This window comes from Rutilus rutilus, assembly GCF_951802725.1.
Source record: "Rutilus rutilus genome assembly, chromosome: 12".
Classification (NCBI taxonomy): Eukaryota; Metazoa; Chordata; class Actinopteri; order Cypriniformes; family Leuciscidae; genus Rutilus; species Rutilus rutilus.
The window spans coordinates 35097740-35116719 of record NC_140217.1 but is presented as its reverse complement, the minus strand read 5'-3'; the positions used below and the strand labels follow the sequence as shown (position 1 = coordinate 35116719).

General features: G+C 36.5%; 1 protein-coding gene across 3 annotated transcripts in view; it reads left to right on the top strand.

The window, feature by feature from the left end:
* Nucleotides 1-1806: 1806 nt before the first annotated feature.
* The window catches only part of rap1gapb (RAP1 GTPase activating protein b), a 94024-nt gene continuing 76850 nt past the window's right edge, over nt 1807-18980 (top strand). Inside the window, exons 1-2 of one of the 3 annotated variants that reach the window (XM_084426042.1) lie at nt 1908-2135; nt 2474-2546. The gene's annotated coding sequence lies outside the window, so the exon portion shown is untranslated. Of the gene's footprint in view, nt 2136-2473; nt 2547-18980 lie in introns of all 3 variants that reach the window. The other 2 variants (XM_084426041.1, XM_084426043.1) reach the window with 2 other exon arrangements.

The following is an 18980-nucleotide window of genomic DNA, read 5'->3' as shown; positions in this document are numbered from 1 at the left end:
CTCTCAACTTCATTCTTACAGGCACCTATTGATCTGGATCTTACTATGATTAGAAATCTGGACCATGCAGGCTGCCTACACAAAGCTCCAAAATTACCTGTGGGAGCACAGAGGAGGTGGCAGACTGCCAAAGAGATACAAAAACTGTGAAAGAACATAATGTGTTTATTATTGCCAGTTGTTCAGATGGATGGTCGGTTTCGGGGACGCTTTCAGTTCTTTGTTGGATCCTCAACACACCTATATCTACAAAATGTAAGCAAACACTAAAAATACACATGCTTGAAAACTAACAAATGCAAATGAGGCAAAACATAAACCGGGGTGCTATTTTTCCTGAGCCGGCTGCACAACTGGACAATGGTGCACACATTAAAGTATTGCAAGGTGTTAATTGTGGCATGCATTACCTTTGTTCATTTTCTCATGTGTTGGTTTTAAATTTACCCTGAACTGAACAAACCTAGTGATTATGCTTCAATTAGGCTGGCAGTAAAGCTTGTTAATTGGTGCCACAACATGAGCAGAGATTTCATTGCCGGAGTCTCTTTTGCATGTATTTAACAGACAAAGAAACAGTCAGCAGCAAATTCTTTTGCACACAATTTCTATGGAAAAAGTGTGTTGTACATGCAGCGACTGACGGTTCAACTGCAATGCCATTAATAATGGGTTTCTGTGTGCGGTAGTTAACAGCCTCTTAGCTGTTGCTCGATGGACCACGAGTAGTTGGTGAGAACATAATTATACATCAGACCAGAGTGAGTTGTTTCCTCATGGGTCATGGTAAAAATGTGTTAGTGACTATGAGAGTGAACTATAAATGGTTCTTGTTTGAAAATATTCACATTGTAATGAGAGAACTGTGAGCTATAGTTATTTCTAGCATATGGGATTTGTGTAATTTCATTTGAAAGGTTTCAGGAACAAAAAAAATCCAGATATTTTATTTTATTAGATGAGTTCATTATCTTTGCATTCATGTTGGTTTCATACATTAAAAACAAAAGTGTGTACAATTTTCAACATAAATCTTTTGATTTAATGACTTTTAACAAAAAGTTCAAATGGTGTAACTGTCAAGAAAAAACTACTCAAATACTTTCCTTGAATGTAAATGTACTCATGTAAACGTAACCTAATCATTAATAATTATTTTCAAAAAAAGTTTTCAAATATTTTTAATCTGTTTGATTTATACAAAGCATGTTAGTTAATAAAAATTCTAAATATAATATAATTTTTTTTTTTTTTTTTTTTTTAACTTAATTTGACCCTGACAGAATTTTGGAGGTCTAAAGGGGTAATTTATATAGTTTTCCTCTCAAATGACAGCAAAATGGCTTCCTGCATGTTGGCCACAATGACTGCATATTTAAAAACAAAATTTGCTTTTTTTGTGTGATTCTTTTCTTTTTTACAGTCTCCAGTCATTTAGACCACCAAGGCCTTTTTGACTTTTAGCCCCACAAACAATATACATACATTTTATGAACAGCATTTTTTAATCCATTAAAGATAGAAAAAAGTTTCCTAATTGACCCACATGTAGGGACACTGTATTTTCTGCTGTGACTGCTCTCCAAGTTTATAATTATTTTTTAATAATCTGTATGCTTTTTAACTAAAAAAATAGAATGCAATGTGACAAATACATTTCAAATGTACAAATATCTCAGGTAATTAATGTAAGATTAAGAAAAATTAAAATACTAAATATTTTACAAAGACTTTTACATTTTTTAATAAAAAGAATTGATAAAACATCCCCAGAGCACATATATGAAAATCTTCATTGTGTTGCCCGCGCGCAGTGAGAGAGTGAGGAGTGACGATCACGTGACTCAGGAGGCATTCTGTACTGTGTAGCCTCGGCTTGATTCTTTGAAAGAGGAAACGCTCCGCATTCACTCCTCATTGGCATCTCTGAGTGCACAGAGCTCAAACATATTTGGTTTATTTACACTGCAGTTCACTAACAAACCTGGGCATCCGTTCATTTTTTTCCTCAAACCTTACAATTTCGCTATTTTAGCACTATTTCGCACAACAGCCATTAGGTACATCAACCAACCTTGCCTCGAACACTTACACCTGTCCCAGCATCATCTGAGTGAGATTCCACATACCTGACGGTAAGCCACTTCACTTTATGATGCTTTATGCATATTTTCTGCAATGATGTTAAAGTTGCTTGTCTTATCCTTAACACCACGCTGGAGCAGTTGAATTTAAACGAGCTATGTGTTATAACGTTATATGTTATGTGAATGAACTGTTGTGCTGCATGTCATCAACCTGTCAGGTTAGGCTCAAATATTCCTTGACAAGTCTTTTATTTGGAGCTTTATTTAGTCTTTCCTTATAATTTAACTCGGATACTCGGTTGGTTGTTGCTGGTATGTGAAGTAAAATATTTCAGAAGCTAGCTTGCCAGTAAAAATGAACAATGCTGCTTTTTTTTTGTGTACAGAGATGAGAGGAATTCTGAGAGAGGCGCTCAGAGGAAACTTGCTGTTTTGAACCTTTCATTGTGATTCAGTCAGGTGTGTTCAGCATCTCTGCTTTATTAGAAGGGTTCAAGCTGTGATGATGCTTATGTGTTAAAGGAATAGTATTGATTATTTTCTCCCCCTCATGTTGTTCCAAACCTGTCTTGCTTTCGTGGACCACGCAATTGGATGTTTTGCATAACGTCTGAACTGCATGTTGTAATAAAAGTGAGTTGTGCTGTCAAGCTCCAAAAAGGACACAAAAAGCTATAAACGTTCCATAGAATGATTGTCATGTCAAACATCATTAGTTCTCACATTTCCCTTGACAGATCGTGATGCATTTGATTGTTTTGAATTGAACTCAAGCACAAATGAGTTTCGGGACCAATGAGGAAGAAGACTTTAGGCCTAAATCCTACATTGTATGCCTCTTTCTCAGACAAAGCAATGTGAGTTCAGAAGGCTTGAAATATAGTGGATTATAGACTACTTTTCTGAACAGAAGAAAGAAGAAAAATTGGGGTTGGAATGAGATTCTTTTAAAATTTGGGTGATTAGAAATAATTCCTTTTAAAAATTATTTCGAGGCGTAAACCAATTCATATTCATTGCATTTTGGGGCATATGCAGTATTTAAGGGATAATTCACCCAAAAATGTACATTTTTTCTACTATGAAAGTCAATGGGGTATATCAACTGTTTGGTTACCAACATTCTTCAGAATATCTTCTTTTGTGTTCAGCAGAAGAAAGAAATTCATACAGGTTTGAAACAAATTGAGGGTGAGTATAACATAACATTTCAAAAATCCAATCTAAAAGTATGTCAGTGAGCTGCTCTGAGCACTGTCACTATAGCTTTTCTTCTAATGTGTTAGTGTGAAGTGACCGAATCTTACTTGAGCCTGCATGTAGTGAGACATACGATTGGTGTTTGGCCAAATGCCCTGGTTCTTCTACCCCTTTATCGCCCCTGTTCACCCTCCCTTCTGTCTCCTCAGTGTCTCTTATCTGCCTCCACCATTCCTCTCTCTCCCTCGCTCTCTCACCTTCTCCATCTCTCTCTTGCTCACACTCTTTCATCCTCTGTTCCTCCTGTTTCTTTCCTTGCACTCTTTCTCTAACACCCTGCCTGTGGCTAACATTATTCTGCGGTCCGTTCATTTAAAGTGGTGGACAGCTGTCGAGATGCCACGGAGGGCAAGAGTTCCTGCAGCTATTTGCTGATTGTTGGCTTTTCCCCCCATCTCACAAGTCTAATGACCCCGCAGCACTTTCCACTACAGAAAAATAACACTATTAGATTAGTCAGAGCGAGTGGAGGAGTATTGACCGTTCAGAGTAGCTGCTGGCCAAGACTAAAAGTTCAATGCTGTTGTAGGTTTTAGGCCTGGTTATAGACGAGAAATAAATGGGTGAAAGGGCAAAGAGAGATGAGCTGAACGATAATTGAGCAGAATCTATGAGGAAGGGTTTCTGTGAGTGAACCTGAATGCTGTCTACTCAAAATCAGCCTCATGCAATAAAAAATACTGTCCATAAATGGGAATAAATGTGATCTTTTTTTTTTTTTTGCAATGTGATGTCACTGTGAATTCATCAGTCTTTTTTTTTTTTTTTACCTTTATTTAACTAGGAAAGTCACATTGAGGTTAAAACCTCTTTTACAAGTGAGACCTAGTCAAGACAGGGTCAGATAGCAGGATTAAACAGATAACAAACCACAGACAAAACCAACATCATCAATAAATACAACCAAGAATACAGCAGCATAAACATTTAGGTATTACCTTATACCCTAAATAATACTGTTCACAGAAACAGCATTAATAAAATCATATTAATGATGAATTTAAGTGGAAGTAGAATTATCAAAACATCTGCACTTAGCAATGACCAATTTTTTTATTCTATGTTTAAAATCATTTAAAGAGATGAGGGATTGTAGTTTAAGTTTAGTCTGCACGTCATTCCAGGACCAGGGGCCATAATAGAACAGGCTTAGCTTTCCAGCCTCTGTTCTAATAGTCGGCACTTTAAACTGCAACCAGTTATGTGACCTGAGAATGTAGGAGCTTTGAAATGATAAAAATTTCCTATATAAATATTTTGGAAGTTTTCCTAAAATAACTTTATAAATTAAAATATACCAATGTTCAAGCCTGCGCATGTCTATTTTGACCTCAATCAATTTACATCAGTCTAATTTGATGTGCTTTATTTACTTTGCATAAAGCAAACTAATCAATGATTTAGCTACTGTATGAAGTATTACAGAAAGTGTACAAATATATTTGATTTAAATACAGTATATAGGCCTATTGATTAGATTACATTTGATTGGAAATGTTAAACTTTGAACAGTAACATTTGGAAAGTGACAAAAGTTAAAATGGTAATACTAATACAGAATAAACCTTTAAAAAAGAATATGTTGGCTCAACAAAACAAACAAATTTACGCAACAGTAACAGCTACTTGAGCCCTGGAACAAATGAATCTTATCCATTTCTGTTAAAATCCACGTTTGTCATAGCACATGCTATATTTAACTTATTTAGCATGTGTATTTCATGAACAAGTAGGATATTACTTGTCACTGGCATTAGCGCAGTCATTTATTGTCAATGTAGTGCTGTCATGGCATTGGCAACATTATGTTTTTACATTACTTTAACTCATCAAAATAAATTAAGCAATTTCAACTTTTTTATTAGTTATACAAGACTCAACTATTTAATTATATATTGTCAGTTTATTATAATTTAAGTTGAAATGACTTTAACTTGAAAAATTTAAGGCAGCGACTGAACTTAAGTTAAGTTGAAATAGGTGGACATTTTTTTACAGTGTATTGGAAAAGTTCTTATAATTTTATATAAAATAAAATATTTGCTGATGACTTATTAAGATCATGCCAGAGTGGTGTGTTTAACGAAACACTGGTTTAACACTGGTTAAAACTGGTTTATGTAAGATGAGGATGATGCAATCAATATCGATACTGTCCACATCTGAACCTATTGGTGACAATAAACACACCTTTAGTTTAGACCCTGTTGACATAAAAAAAAAAAATAGTTTGGGACAAGGACATGGAAAGGATGTGTTGAAGGCATTAGGCAGCAAGTATTTTTTTTTTATCAAAGGCAATCAAGGCCAATGATGTAGAGTGTGCATTCTGTGGAGAGAGGGATTGGAAGAGAGAGAGTGAATGTTTCCTGCATGCCCAAGACACAACAGCTTTACCTTTAGTGATCAGAACCACTTCTGTAGGACTGAGACATTCTTTCAATTCTGTGTTGTTGCAAAATCCCACCTGCTGTACTTCCTTATAGCACCATCATTTTAGAGTTTACACTGAACCTTGAAGCTGAACCTTGTGAAATGACTTTGTGGGATACATTTATTGCAGCAATAACAGCTACTATATATTTGCTTTTCTTGAAGGAAATACCACATTTTTGGGCAACTGAAGTTTTAAATGCTGCTTTACTGTGGTCTTGATGCTCAGCGTGTCCGGATTTCTCTCCAGATAAGGATGATTATCAATGGTATCCTAGATGGAAGACAAGAACCATCCCGATTAAGTAAATGCACCTGGACCCTGGACCACGAAACCAGTCACGTGTGTCAATTTTTTTAAATTTAGATTTATACAGCATCTGCAAGCTGACTAAATAAGCTTCCCATTGATGTATGGTTTGTTAGGATAGGACAATATTTGGTCGAGATACTGATTCTGAGGGTGCAAAAAAATCGAAACCTTTACAATTGTCCATTTATGTTCGCGATTGTGCTGCATTCACTCACAAAAATAAATGCTTTATATATTTACGGTAGGAAATGTACAAAATATCTTCATGGAACATGATCTTTACTTAATATCCTAATGATTTGTGGCATAAAAGAAAAATCGATCATTTTGACCCATATAATGTGTTGTTGGCTATTGCCACAAATATACCCGTGCTACTTGTGTACTTTTTTTCGTCGACTATATAGTAGGAAAGTATGCGATTTTGGATGCAGCCAAATTGTAATTCAGTATGCAAATGTTTCAGTGACACCATAAAAGATCAACATTCTAACATTATAAGGAGAGATCGACCGCTATTGTTCTTTAGCGACTGTTGCAACTTGCAGTACAGATAATTTTTCTGCCCGATAACCAATAATCGGAAGCAGTTTTTAATTATTGTATATTTTTGGCATAATGACTAAAAAGTCCTTAGACTACATACTTCTGTACAACAATAAAATGTGCATTTTAAATATTTTAATAATAACTTACCTATGGTATAACATTTCAAGCATGTCTAGCACAAATGTAATGCATTATAAAAATCTGATAAAGAATGCATTATAAAAATCTGATAATGAATGAATTATACAAGTTTTTGGAAAAACCAGAAGGTATTTATCTGGAGAAAAAAAACATTATTGGTTAACAGTAGGATTTTCAACCTTTAAATTGTGCATATAACAATTTGATGATAAAAATGAGATGATATAAAGTGGATAAAAATCTGACTGGGATTATTAATTAAAAACATGTTTGAAATGTAAAATGTTAAAGTGCGCTCCAGCTGATTTTCCTTTCATAGATAGATCAGTTGCTTTCATCTGGGTCAGTTTTGCCAGACCTTCTGATTTCCAGGATCCTGGCCTGCCTTTCCAGCAGGGATTGCTTTGAATTCCGTTCTGATTCCCAGTGCCTCTGGAAATAAATCAAAGGAGTTTAAGTCTTGAGCCTGTAGGTCATGTTGTAATATTTTGTTGAATCACCTTAGATGAGTCAATTTGTTGGCCTTCAGGATGTGGTTAAACATAATTTATTAAATATAATAAATTAAACATAATACTAAAAATGTTTTTAGACCGACAGATTCATCTCCTCCAAAAGATTGACTTGGAATTGCTTGGAATTCCTTTTAATTGCTATAGAAAGGTTTAGATTGAGAATGAGATTAAGGCTCTTGCAGCTGTTTGAATTTGTCCATTTGGTTAGATAATGATGTTCTGTTGATGTTAAAGGATAAACGTTCTAATTATGCTTTTAAACGAAAATTTGCCTCGGGTAGATTAACAAAAAGACCCTAGGTTGCATTTTGGCGACAGTTAAACTTTAAAGAGTGAGTTTTTAACTTAAACGTGTGAACGTAAAGATCCTGAGAAAAGTAAGATGACCGCGTTCACACAGTCCTTCCCATTGTAAAGCTATCAGAATATTAAATATAAAAACATGATATATGGAGTGATGCCTCTCTCCAAAGATTTTCATCAAAGACTAAGTGAAAATCAATGTTTAATATGTAAGCCCGTCTAACGGTCCAAATGGGGGTTTCCGGCAGGACGGGTGAAGGTTTTTGCGCGTTACTGTCTTTCCTTTTACGCAACACAACAAGATTAAATGAAATGCATTTTCTCATATGTATTACCTCGTTATTTCATCTGACTCCATAAATGAAAAAGGGTTTTAATGATATTTGAGCATCATTAAAAGTGAGTGATGTTTGATTATTCTTTTTAACTCTTTAATTATATTTAACCCTGTTTGGATTATGAAACTATGTCGCTCAGAGGTCCTCGTCTTCTGTTTAACGCTGGTCTCACATTCACAAGCTCATCAGTTTTGGCAAAAATTGTCTCTGGTTTTGGTCACCAAACAGAGGTAATTGCTGTATACCTGAGATTGGTCACATTCATGTTTACACAATCATAGATACTTTGGTATAGCCCCCATGGAATTGCATTCACTTGAATTTAACTTAATGTTTTTCTTCAGTAGAAGTATGGCCACTATTACAGATAAAAGCCAACCAACATTACTTCTCTTATAATAGCTTTGGATTCAGTCGGAATAAAATCAAATGTAATAATGTATTATGTCAGGTAAATGTATCATGCCAATTTCATAATCAGTTCAAAGATAATAAATACAAAACATCAAATGCTCTGCGAACCTGACATCAGAAAATACATGATGCTGAGAGTCTCGACCACTCTCAGCATTACAGGCTAATTTGAGCTGCAAATCGCCCCGAGCCTCTTGTTGCAATTCATTGTATTACCCAGACCAAGACAGAAACTCCTTTCACATGGAAACATTTGCTAACAATGGGAATTTGCATTCAGAGTTTACACCTTTTGAGAGCAGGTGGCCATTTGCCTGGAAGAGCCATCCTCCTTTGTGTGCAAGTTATCTCTAAACTCTTAATAAAGGGTTAGTTCACCCAAAAATGAAAATTCTGTCAGTAATTACTCACCCTCATGTTGTTCCAACCATGTAAGTCTTTCGTTCATCTTCGGAACACAAATTAAGATATTTTTGATGAAATCTGACAGAATTTTGACTCCTCCATAGGCTTCCAGTGTGACCGAAACTCACCGGCCCAGAATAGTTATTAAAACATCGTTAAAATAGTCCAAGTAACTACAGTGGCACTACATTAAGTTTATCATGCGACGAGAATACTTTTTGTGCACAAAAACAAACAAAAATAATGACTTTATTCTACTTTTCATTTCCTTCTCTCTGGGCCTCTTAGTGTTTTTGCGCTGCGCGTCATCACGCAACACACACATGACCGGCGTCGACCAATAGTGAGCCTACGTGGTGACGTGTAACACAGACGCGCTGCGCAAAAACACTACGCGAACCAACTAGAGGTCGAGAGAGAAGGAAATGAATAGTGGAATAAAGTCGTTATTTTTGTTTGTTTTTGCGCACAAAAAGTATTCTCGTCGCTTGATATACTTAAGATTGAGCCACTGGAGTCACTTGGACTATATTAACGATCTCTTTAATAACTTTTCTGGGCCAGCAAGTTTCGGTCACATAGAAGCCTATGGAGGAGTGAAACATGGCTCAGATTTCATCAAAAATAGCTTAATTTGTGTTCCGAAGATGAACGAAGGTCTTACGCGGTTGGAACAACATGAGGGTGAGTAATTACTGACAGAATTTTAATTTTTGGGTGAACTAACCCTTTAATAACTTTATTACCTTTTGTTTTTCTTTTTTGGGAATATGAGACCTTTGTACCAGTCGCACTGAGACATTTCAAATGATACCAAACATGTGTAATACTGTATGATAATTAGTCACATTAAACCATATAGATTCTTGGGTGAATTTTGGTGATCTCAGCATGAGAGAGAAGGAATTGGGGAAGAGGGAAAGAGATGTAGATTAGGATGATTCTGAGGTGAGATTTGCGTCTTGAGTGGTGCACAAGAGTGAGTTTAAATGTTAATTTCCTTTGTTCTCTCAGAGAGTTGCCCTCTCTTCCAGTTTTTCCAGTCTTACAATTACTAGCACTAAATTGTTGACATGAAGCATATTGAGCCTTACAGTCTTTACGTGACACTACTGTCTGAAGATGAGACGTGTGATCGTGCTCTTGATGAGAGCTGATGATGGACTGTCTGTCGACCTTCAAGAAATGAGGTGATGTGGGCGGTAAAAATGATAGATTGGATAAAGCAGAGGTTATAAAAACAGTTCATTCATATCACTTGTGTAGACAGATAGTTGGATGGCACCATTGCAACTCAAGGTAACATGCAGAGGAAACTGTTTCTTGTCCATTAAAGATAATGTGCTTTTATAAGATTGCCAATGTCAGATTTCTTTGGAGCGTACAGCTAGTAATCTCTAGCAAATGCCATCACTGTCATCCAGGAAGTTATCTGAAATCAGATTTCTCAAACATGAATATGTAAAAACAAATGGACAGATTCAGTACAGATGTATAGATAGATGAATGTCACAGTTTCACATTTGCATATATGCATTTGACAGACTTGTGCAATGCTTTCAAGGTATAATTTTGCTAGTTTGTATTTTCATGCTGGTGGAATTCATCGGTGTGTGTGTGAAAGAGACTTAAGGAGGGTGTTGAATATGTAATTGTCACTGGGACTAATCTACTGAGATATAACATGGTTATTTTTTTCCTCTCTCTCTCTCTCGTGTTCTCCTCTGGGGTAAAGAGACAGGCTCAGTAAACCAGTCTATTAGTCATTGTGCTGGGGTCAGTAGGGACCTCAAGCACAATGTGAGTAATGATTTCTCAGTGTGAAAGATTTAAACAGAGGTCCTCAGGGGGCCACACCGGTTCACTGGGCTAAAACTGAAGGAGACCCGGGTCGGGCCAATGACCCATGTCACGCTAATGTGTTGCTTATGATTTAAAATTCTGTCTCTCAGTTTCTGCCTCTCTCTCACGGTGTAGTTTGTCATCCTTTCTGTTTTTCATTCTCTACCTTACTATTTTTAAAAATATATGTTGACTGTTTAGACTTTGGCTAAAAATGTTAGCATCTGAATCTGTATCAGTGAAAGCAGTTCTGAAGATAACTGTACAATAATATTGCTTACTGGTCTTCACTGCGTGAAGCTACGTTTCGTGTATCACAACGTGTGCTGAATGTCAGTAGCAGCTGTGTCTGTGGACGACTCCATGTTGCTACTGTTTGTGGAAAGATTTTGAAGACAGATGCTTTGCATGTGGGGTGTTTTGCATTCACATTAGATTGTGTAGAAAGAAACTGCTGCCACAATACTTTAATTTTAGTAAAAATTCAATTAAAACTAACTTAAAACTAAAACTTGACTAAATTATACCAAAATTAATTGTAAATAAATTCTAATTAATTAAAAAAAAAATTAATAATGATGATTATTATTGTGTAAACTCTGTGCAGTTAGAGGCATGAAATGGAAGTGCATACTGTAAATAAAACCAGAGCAGTTTTTTTCCCCGAACAGTTCCACCCCATTCTCATCGGCCATTGTTTGAGCAAACGAACAGTACCGCCCCAAAATTAGGCCATTGGTTGAGCCAGAAGTTGACTTGTGGGCACTGATGCCCGGTTTCACAAACAAGGCTTAAGCCTAGTCCCAGACTAAAATGCATGTTTAAACTGTTTTAACAGAAATTAACTTGCGCTGACATATCTTATAATGTGTCAATGCCATTGTTTTTTTCTCAAGATGCACAACAGTAATGTTTTTTCTGAGGCACGTTTAAAAATTAAAAGTAAACTACTGTCCTAATTGAACTAAGGCCTAATCCATGGTTTAATCTAATCCCTGTCTGTCAAACTGGGCCTCAATGTCTTGAAAGTATGACAGAGCCACAATTTTGACCTAAAAAGGTATATATTTCTGCATATTGGATATTTTGACATTTAAAAAAATGCAATGTTTTAATTATGCTTTTTGTCGTGTCCTGATTTTGTCTATAGGACATCTTTTTAAATGGCTATGATTTTGTTTCTCCAGTTATTTTAATGGCTTAACTGCAGACTCTAGTTCTGGTATGTGTGCGTGTGTTTGGCTGTGCTTATTTCACTGTCTGTTTGTCCAAAGCCAACAAATGCATGCAAATGAGGTAGGAGAAGCATTGGTTGTAGGGTATGATTTGAATTTTTTTTTCTGTGATTGAATTCTTGAGAAACTGAAGCTTGCAGACAGTTTGCAGTGATTCACATTTGAAAAACATAATGCTTGATATATTCATGCTCTTGTGAACATTTGTAAACCAAAAGAGAAAACCTTTTAACCTCTACAGAGTCTTCTGCAAACCACATTTTTAGGCGTAGAATTGAAAGGGCTATAGTTTGAAGCAGCACCTACCACTAAAAGAATGATTATCCTCAAATTGCTTTTCCTGTGTAATGCCGGGCAGCTACAAATTCCTTTTATTTATTTTTTTCGTCAAAATTTACATAAAAGTTTAATAACATGAATCATTTTTTTTTAAGTATTCTGAAGTAACACAAGCCAATATTTTCAAATAATAACTGTAAAGAGAAAGGTTTAAGACTGTGTGTGTGTGTGTGTGTGTGTGTGTGTGTGTGTGTGTGTGTGTGTGTGTGTGTGTGTGTGTGTGTGTCAAAATCCTTGACTATTTTCGGAATAGCATTCTGCCATACTATTTTATTAACATACTTCTCTGCTCTCTATTTCTGCGGTATGCATATTTTATATTCAAAATGTATTTAAAATGTTCTTATTTAATCAGACTCTCTAGAGAGTTAGGACATTTTTTACAAAAAAACATTTATTTCTGAGATGATAACAGCACTCGCTAAATGAATTGCCCCATGATTGCGTTGCATGTAGCATACTGCAGTTTAAAACATCTATAGCATTATGCTGTTTTACTGTTTGTTACTACTTGGCAGTATACTGTGAGTTCCCTTTTGTTTCCTTTCACATTTCCGTCTAGCATTTGGCTTTAAGGTAGCAGGGAATCGTACGTATTCAAAACTGCAAAATTGAGTCCAGTGAGAACATTTTCCTGACTGTGAGCCATTGAGGACAGTTTGTGTTTCCATGCTGAAAGGGCAAAACAAGCTAAATTTAAAACAGCTCTAGATGCCTTTTTAGAAGGCACAAGAGATGTTCAAAAAGAGGCAACATTTTAAATGTCAGTGTAGGTCACTGCTTTTACAAGCTTTTATCGATGTATACAGCTGATATTAACTTTTACTTTGAATCAAATTTTGTGGCAAACATATACTGGAAAAAGTAGAATCACTGTTGCAGTCTAATAGAGTTAGTAGAGCTGCACGATTCTGGATAAATTTAGAATCACACTTCTTTTTTTTTTGTTTCAAACAGAACACGATTCACGATTTACGACTCACACAATTCCGCAAAGAAAACTAAACAACTAAAGTAATTTACTAAAGGTTTAGACTATTTTAATTGCTTCAGTCTATTAAAAAATGTAATGAATTAATGAATTTACATTTATAAATACTTCACTTGTTTCATTACTGGATGAATCAGTGTTTTTTAACAAATCTCTTAAATTAATGATTCAATGACGTTGTAATCAATACAATCGTTATTTGAAGCGCTATTTTGATCGTTATACCGTAGTCATCCCAGTTCTTCTATGATAACATGAATATTTGTAACAGAGAAATAACGATACTGTGTGGCTGAAAAGACTGTTTGGGAAGCTGTTTCATATGCATGACAACTGCTCTCTCTGGGTCAGTGATGCAAGGAGATCAGTCAGGTGAAGAAATGCAAATAGAAATCAGAAATTTTATTTCTTAATTGCAGATGGTAAAAACAATTATTGAGTAAAATATTTTGGAATAATCAGAATTCAGATTTTAATGAGGAAAAATAAGTCCGAAATTCGTATCCGAAATTTTCGCACGTTAAAAAATAAATACGACCTCTTGTTTTGTCAATCACGTTTACACACTGCCTCGGAAACTTTCGTCTGTCATAAAAAAATTCGGATCGGGTTTGATTTTCTGCGTTTTTCGCATACGAAAATTTCGGACTCAATGTGCAAGGACCTTTAAAGTTAAAAATCACTTCTTATATAGTAAAATATTCTTGCCTAAGAAGAATAAAGTGGACGAGAGCTCTGCAGTGAGCAAGAATGCAAGAAAGAGAGAGGGTTTTTGAGTCTCAAAGAGGAGAAATGGTAAAATTTATTTATTTATTACACTGTAAAAAAAAAAGTTGCTGCCTTAAATTTTTAAGTACAATCTTTTCAACTTAAATTACATTAAACTGACTTAAAGAATGAGTTGAATCTTGTATAACATATAAAAAAAAAATTGAAAATTGCTTAACTTATTTTGATGATTTAAGGCAATGTAAAAACATGTGTTGTCCTAACTTATTGATCATATCATTTTTTTTCAGTGTAGTTTGAACAGATAAGCAAGGGCAAGTTCCTTTTTAGGATGAGTAAGGCCAATATGACCCCTTGGCGCTACAGCTATAAAATTAGATTGCAGACTGTGGTGGTTTTGACACCTTTGGAGCAAAAAGACAGACAAACATCTTTTTATCATTTGGCTAGACAACACGTGATGGAAAATTCCTTTTTGGTGTTTGAATCGATGCAGCTCTATTAGTCAGTCAATCTGTTTGATGGCAATGCAGGCCATACTTTCTGTGCTAGTTCTCGAAGCTCAATCTTCTATGAACGACAGGTCAGTAATAGGCGTATGTTAAATGACATTGAAACATGACAAACAATATATTGACTTATAAAGCCATTTCTTTGTAATGTCTATTCATTTATTGTGTGAATTAATGAGTGGATCATGTAACTTTATTTGATCTATATCCTTTAATTGGTTGAAAGTTGTGAATATTATATGCAGGCCTACATGGTGGTATAAATCACTTTGCAGTATCTGTCCTTGCTGTGTGTGTTTGTGTGTGCCTGTGGTCTAGACCAGTGGTTCTCAATCCTGGTCCTGGGGACCCACAGCTCTGCACATTTTATATGTCTCCTTTATCTGACACACCCAGTTCAGTTCATAGAGCTCTTTCCTAACGAGCTGATGATCTGATTCAGGTGTGTTAAATGAGGGAGACATACAAACTGTGCAGAGCTGTGGGTCCCCAGGACCAGGATTGAGAATCACTGGTCTAGACAGTCCTGCTAAATATGCTTCAGGCGTCCTGAGACATGCTGTGGGCATGAGGTAAGACAGCCGGGGCGGGTGAGAGATGTGCTCACCCGAATACACAGACACATACAGGCCTTTAGGGTCATTATGAGTCATGGTCAAAGCAAACTCATTCACATTCTACATGTCAATCACAGAACTTTCATCTCTAACTCACCTTTAAAAATGCCAATGTGCCACTTTAGCATACAATACCAATTGTCCATGGACTGTCAGATTGGCATTACGATCATTACTACTGCCAGCGTTGAAACTGGCATTATAAAACTGCAATTTTTTCCGATACACGCATGCCACGCTGTAATATTGTCACTTAATACAATACATGCAGAGGACTTGTAGCCACTACATCTAAGCATTTTCATGCAAGATGGTGTTATGTTAATAAAATAGCCTTTGATGGAATTTATAAATCACTATGATTCAATATGCATTTGATTGCAGGAATGGTCTGAGCTGTCAAGAGGTATTGGATTATCAAATCGCACTCCATCAGATGCTCCTGGAACACTTCCGATTACGGTTCTTGTCTTAATGCAGCTCTGAGTCACTTTTTCAGCTTTTTTCTTTTTTTTGCATTATTCATTTTTGGTGTTGTATTAGAGGTGGCAGATTTCCATAAATAACTTCCACTACTTCAGTTAGATTAACCTCAGTGTACCAGAGGCAGTGGGGGTTTTGTTTTTTTTAGCTTAGTTTCTAAATTGTGTGACCAGAATGCACAGTACCAATTCATAAAGGGACTGTTCATCCAAAAAGGACATTTTGGTATCATTACCCTCAATTATCTTCAGGACAGGAGCAGAACAACAGGAGTTGTTGTTGTTGTTTTTTCTGCAGAAGGTCCTTACTGATGTTTTCAGTGAAAGAGAATGGAAACCATGGCTGTTAAACTCCAAAATTAAGAATGAATTCTATTTCATAGGCTGGCATTATGCGAATTTGTTACATTGTTTCGTATAAATGTTACGGAAGTGAGACTGGAATTACTGACAGCTCGTTTTGGCAGTTCAGAGTTGGTTCTTTCTTTTGGGAGACAATAACTTTATTTGTTGTGCACTTTGGTCTTTAAAACTTTACAGACCTTTTACATTCACAAACAGCTATATTACACACTGCATGAAAGCCAGTAATATCTGAACAGCATAATAGGGGCACTTAAAAAAAAAACGTTTGTATTGTACAACTAACATTACAATACCAATATTTGTTGGTTGTCTTTATTTCCAAATGTTCAACGAAAACCACAGGGAGCTCGTAAAGCTTCCCACCAGCTGGTTTATAAGTGCTTTTCAATACAAGTTTGAGAAGACGATTGCCGCATGTTGCTTTCTTAAATTGTGCATATAACATTCCCAAATCACACTTTTGGCACACACCAGCTTATTGGTGGAGGAGAGACAGTGATGAAGCCAATGAGTATATAGGGATGATTAGGAAGCCATGATGGATAGAGACCACTGGGCAAATTTGGCCAGGATGCCGGGGTTAAACCCCTACTCTTTCGAAAGACATCCTGGGATTTTTAATGACCACAGAGATTCACTAACGTCTCATCCGACTAGTTAGTCGACTAGAAAAGTCTTAGTCGAGCAAAAAATTTATTAGTCGGTTAGGTGGCAAAAATAAACTTGTGGCGAAGTCACGCAGTCCGTGAGGGACAGATCGTTAATGGCAGGTCCTTGTGGTTATTACAGTATGTGCAGGAAAACATCGACCTCAAATATGGCTTATCATTCGAAACATATAAGTTGTAGCAACTTTACATGGCTTATATAATTGTGAACTATTATTAGGTGCATATTCAAGTTTGTGCTAAATGTGGACGCTATTAGTGCACTTACTGCATGACATGTAGGCGCCGGTGCGATCACTTGCATTTAATTTAAAATACAAAAATTCACATTTTTGGTCTTACATCAAGAGTAGCCTAATGCATCTAACTATAAAAAACTATATTAAACTGTAATAAAGTGTGCGCTCTCCCGCACTGCCGTAACCAATATCACGAACAGTACTGATCCATCCTCAAGTAACAACTTTTTAGCAAAGCCTGTGTTTTGTATTGTCCCTTTGCATTGACCCTCGTTCACAAAGCAGTCTGGTGTAAAATAATTCTCGCACAGATATAAACAAACTTAGGTATATGGTGGTGCATTCCCTTCAAAAATAAAACTAATCCACTGCTTCTTCAGTGGCTCTGATGGAGTATATGAAGACTGTTATGTTCACTCGTACAAAACACCTAAAATTCTTGTTACTACAACTGCTCTGGCCGGGAGAAAATGGCGGACAGTGTACATCTCAGGACGGGGGCTATGCTAATACAGCAGAGTCCGTCAGTAGTCGTGGGCAGGGCCTGTGCAAAGTTATGTCACTTTGTACAGAATCTGCAAATGGCTTGTTCTGAGACAGTGCTTATGATTTATGGGTATAAAAAAAAAGGAGTGGGTGGATTTTTTACATTTTATAGGGTGGCTGTGTACACACACTGCCGACACACATTTATGTTCAAACTTATGTTTAAATGGAATCTATACATCAGTTTTGTACTTGATTCCTAATACTAAATACACGATGACATTTGACAGAGTAATCTAGACTACAACAAGACTTAGCCGTGAGTGCCTGTGTGTGCACAGTCCTGTTCCATTGAGCTAGTTCTGATTAGATCATTAATACTGATCTAGTTGATATGAGGAAGGCTGCATGTCTGTTCTCCACTTCCACCCTCACAATTCTCTGAGAGCACAGCCTCGATTTGAAAGACTTGTCACTGACAGATCCTCAATCGCCTCTCACTGTCTGATGGAATGATAGATGATGAAAGGAAAGGGGCAAACGAACAGAAGAGATTAGATTCTCTTATCATGTCTACCTTCCCTGACAGAGTGCTTCAGTCCGGGGTGGATGTGAGGTTGACGGGAAAGAAAGGTTTCAGAGGAGGCAGGCTGATGAAAAGGATGCTCTGGGAAAAGAAGAATGCACGTGTCAACCTCGGGTGTTTTCGTGAGGACGGGTTGCGTAATCTTAATCTGTCTCTTGTAAAGAGTGCATTATGCTCCCACACAAGGTTTTGAAAAGTGTATTTTTGAATTTAAACTAGATTTGGTGAAAATCTGAGTGGTGCTTGTGTGGTTGCCAGAAAGATAAACGGGGTTGTGGGTGGTTAGCAGGATGTTGCTATGCAGTTTCTAAGGTGTTCTGAGTTAGTTTTAGCACATTGCTGTGTGATTGCTTGGGTGTTCTGGGTGGTTGCAATACGTTTCCTGGCACTAGTCAAAAGAGTCCTCCATAAAGTCCCCAAGTTTTTTGGCTTTTAGTATGAATATGTTAGCCTTAAGGTTATTTATAAGCTAGTGTGCTCCAAAACAATAACAAAATTCGCATTTATAAGATAAGCCTTCAAAACATAGTCTTCACTTTCATCAATATGGATCAGTGATTTTGATGACGTCACTCTGCAGTCTGCACTTCAGATTCTCATCAGATTTTCCCTCCAGACAAATGCTCTCTAGAATCTAAAGCGTCTTGCCCGCTACATTATTAAATAGACGCTGAAGCTGAGGCTGAAATTGGTCCCTTATTCACACAATCACTATTTTCTATATTGTGAATGGCACATAGTGCTCTATATATAGTGGATAAGGAATGATTCAGACAGTGTAAATAAGCTTTCCATTGAGACGAATGAAGTCTGGTTTTGCGTTAGTGTCACGCACACAGTCTGCTCCGGTCCAGAGACACGACTGCACAGAGCGGATGATCATATGCGAATCGGCACAGATCACAAAACATATCGGATCCATTTGAATTCTACACAGAATGGTATATTTTAAAGCGACATGGCCGACAAAACAGCACTGACGAGTAAAAGAGATAAGTCCAGTGCCATGCACCAACACAAATTACACACTTTTCAAACTACGCACCCTCAGCATAATTATGATCACTGTTTTGCTTTAGTAACAGTTTCATATTAAATTCAAAGGGGGAATCGATTAGACTGTGGCTGTC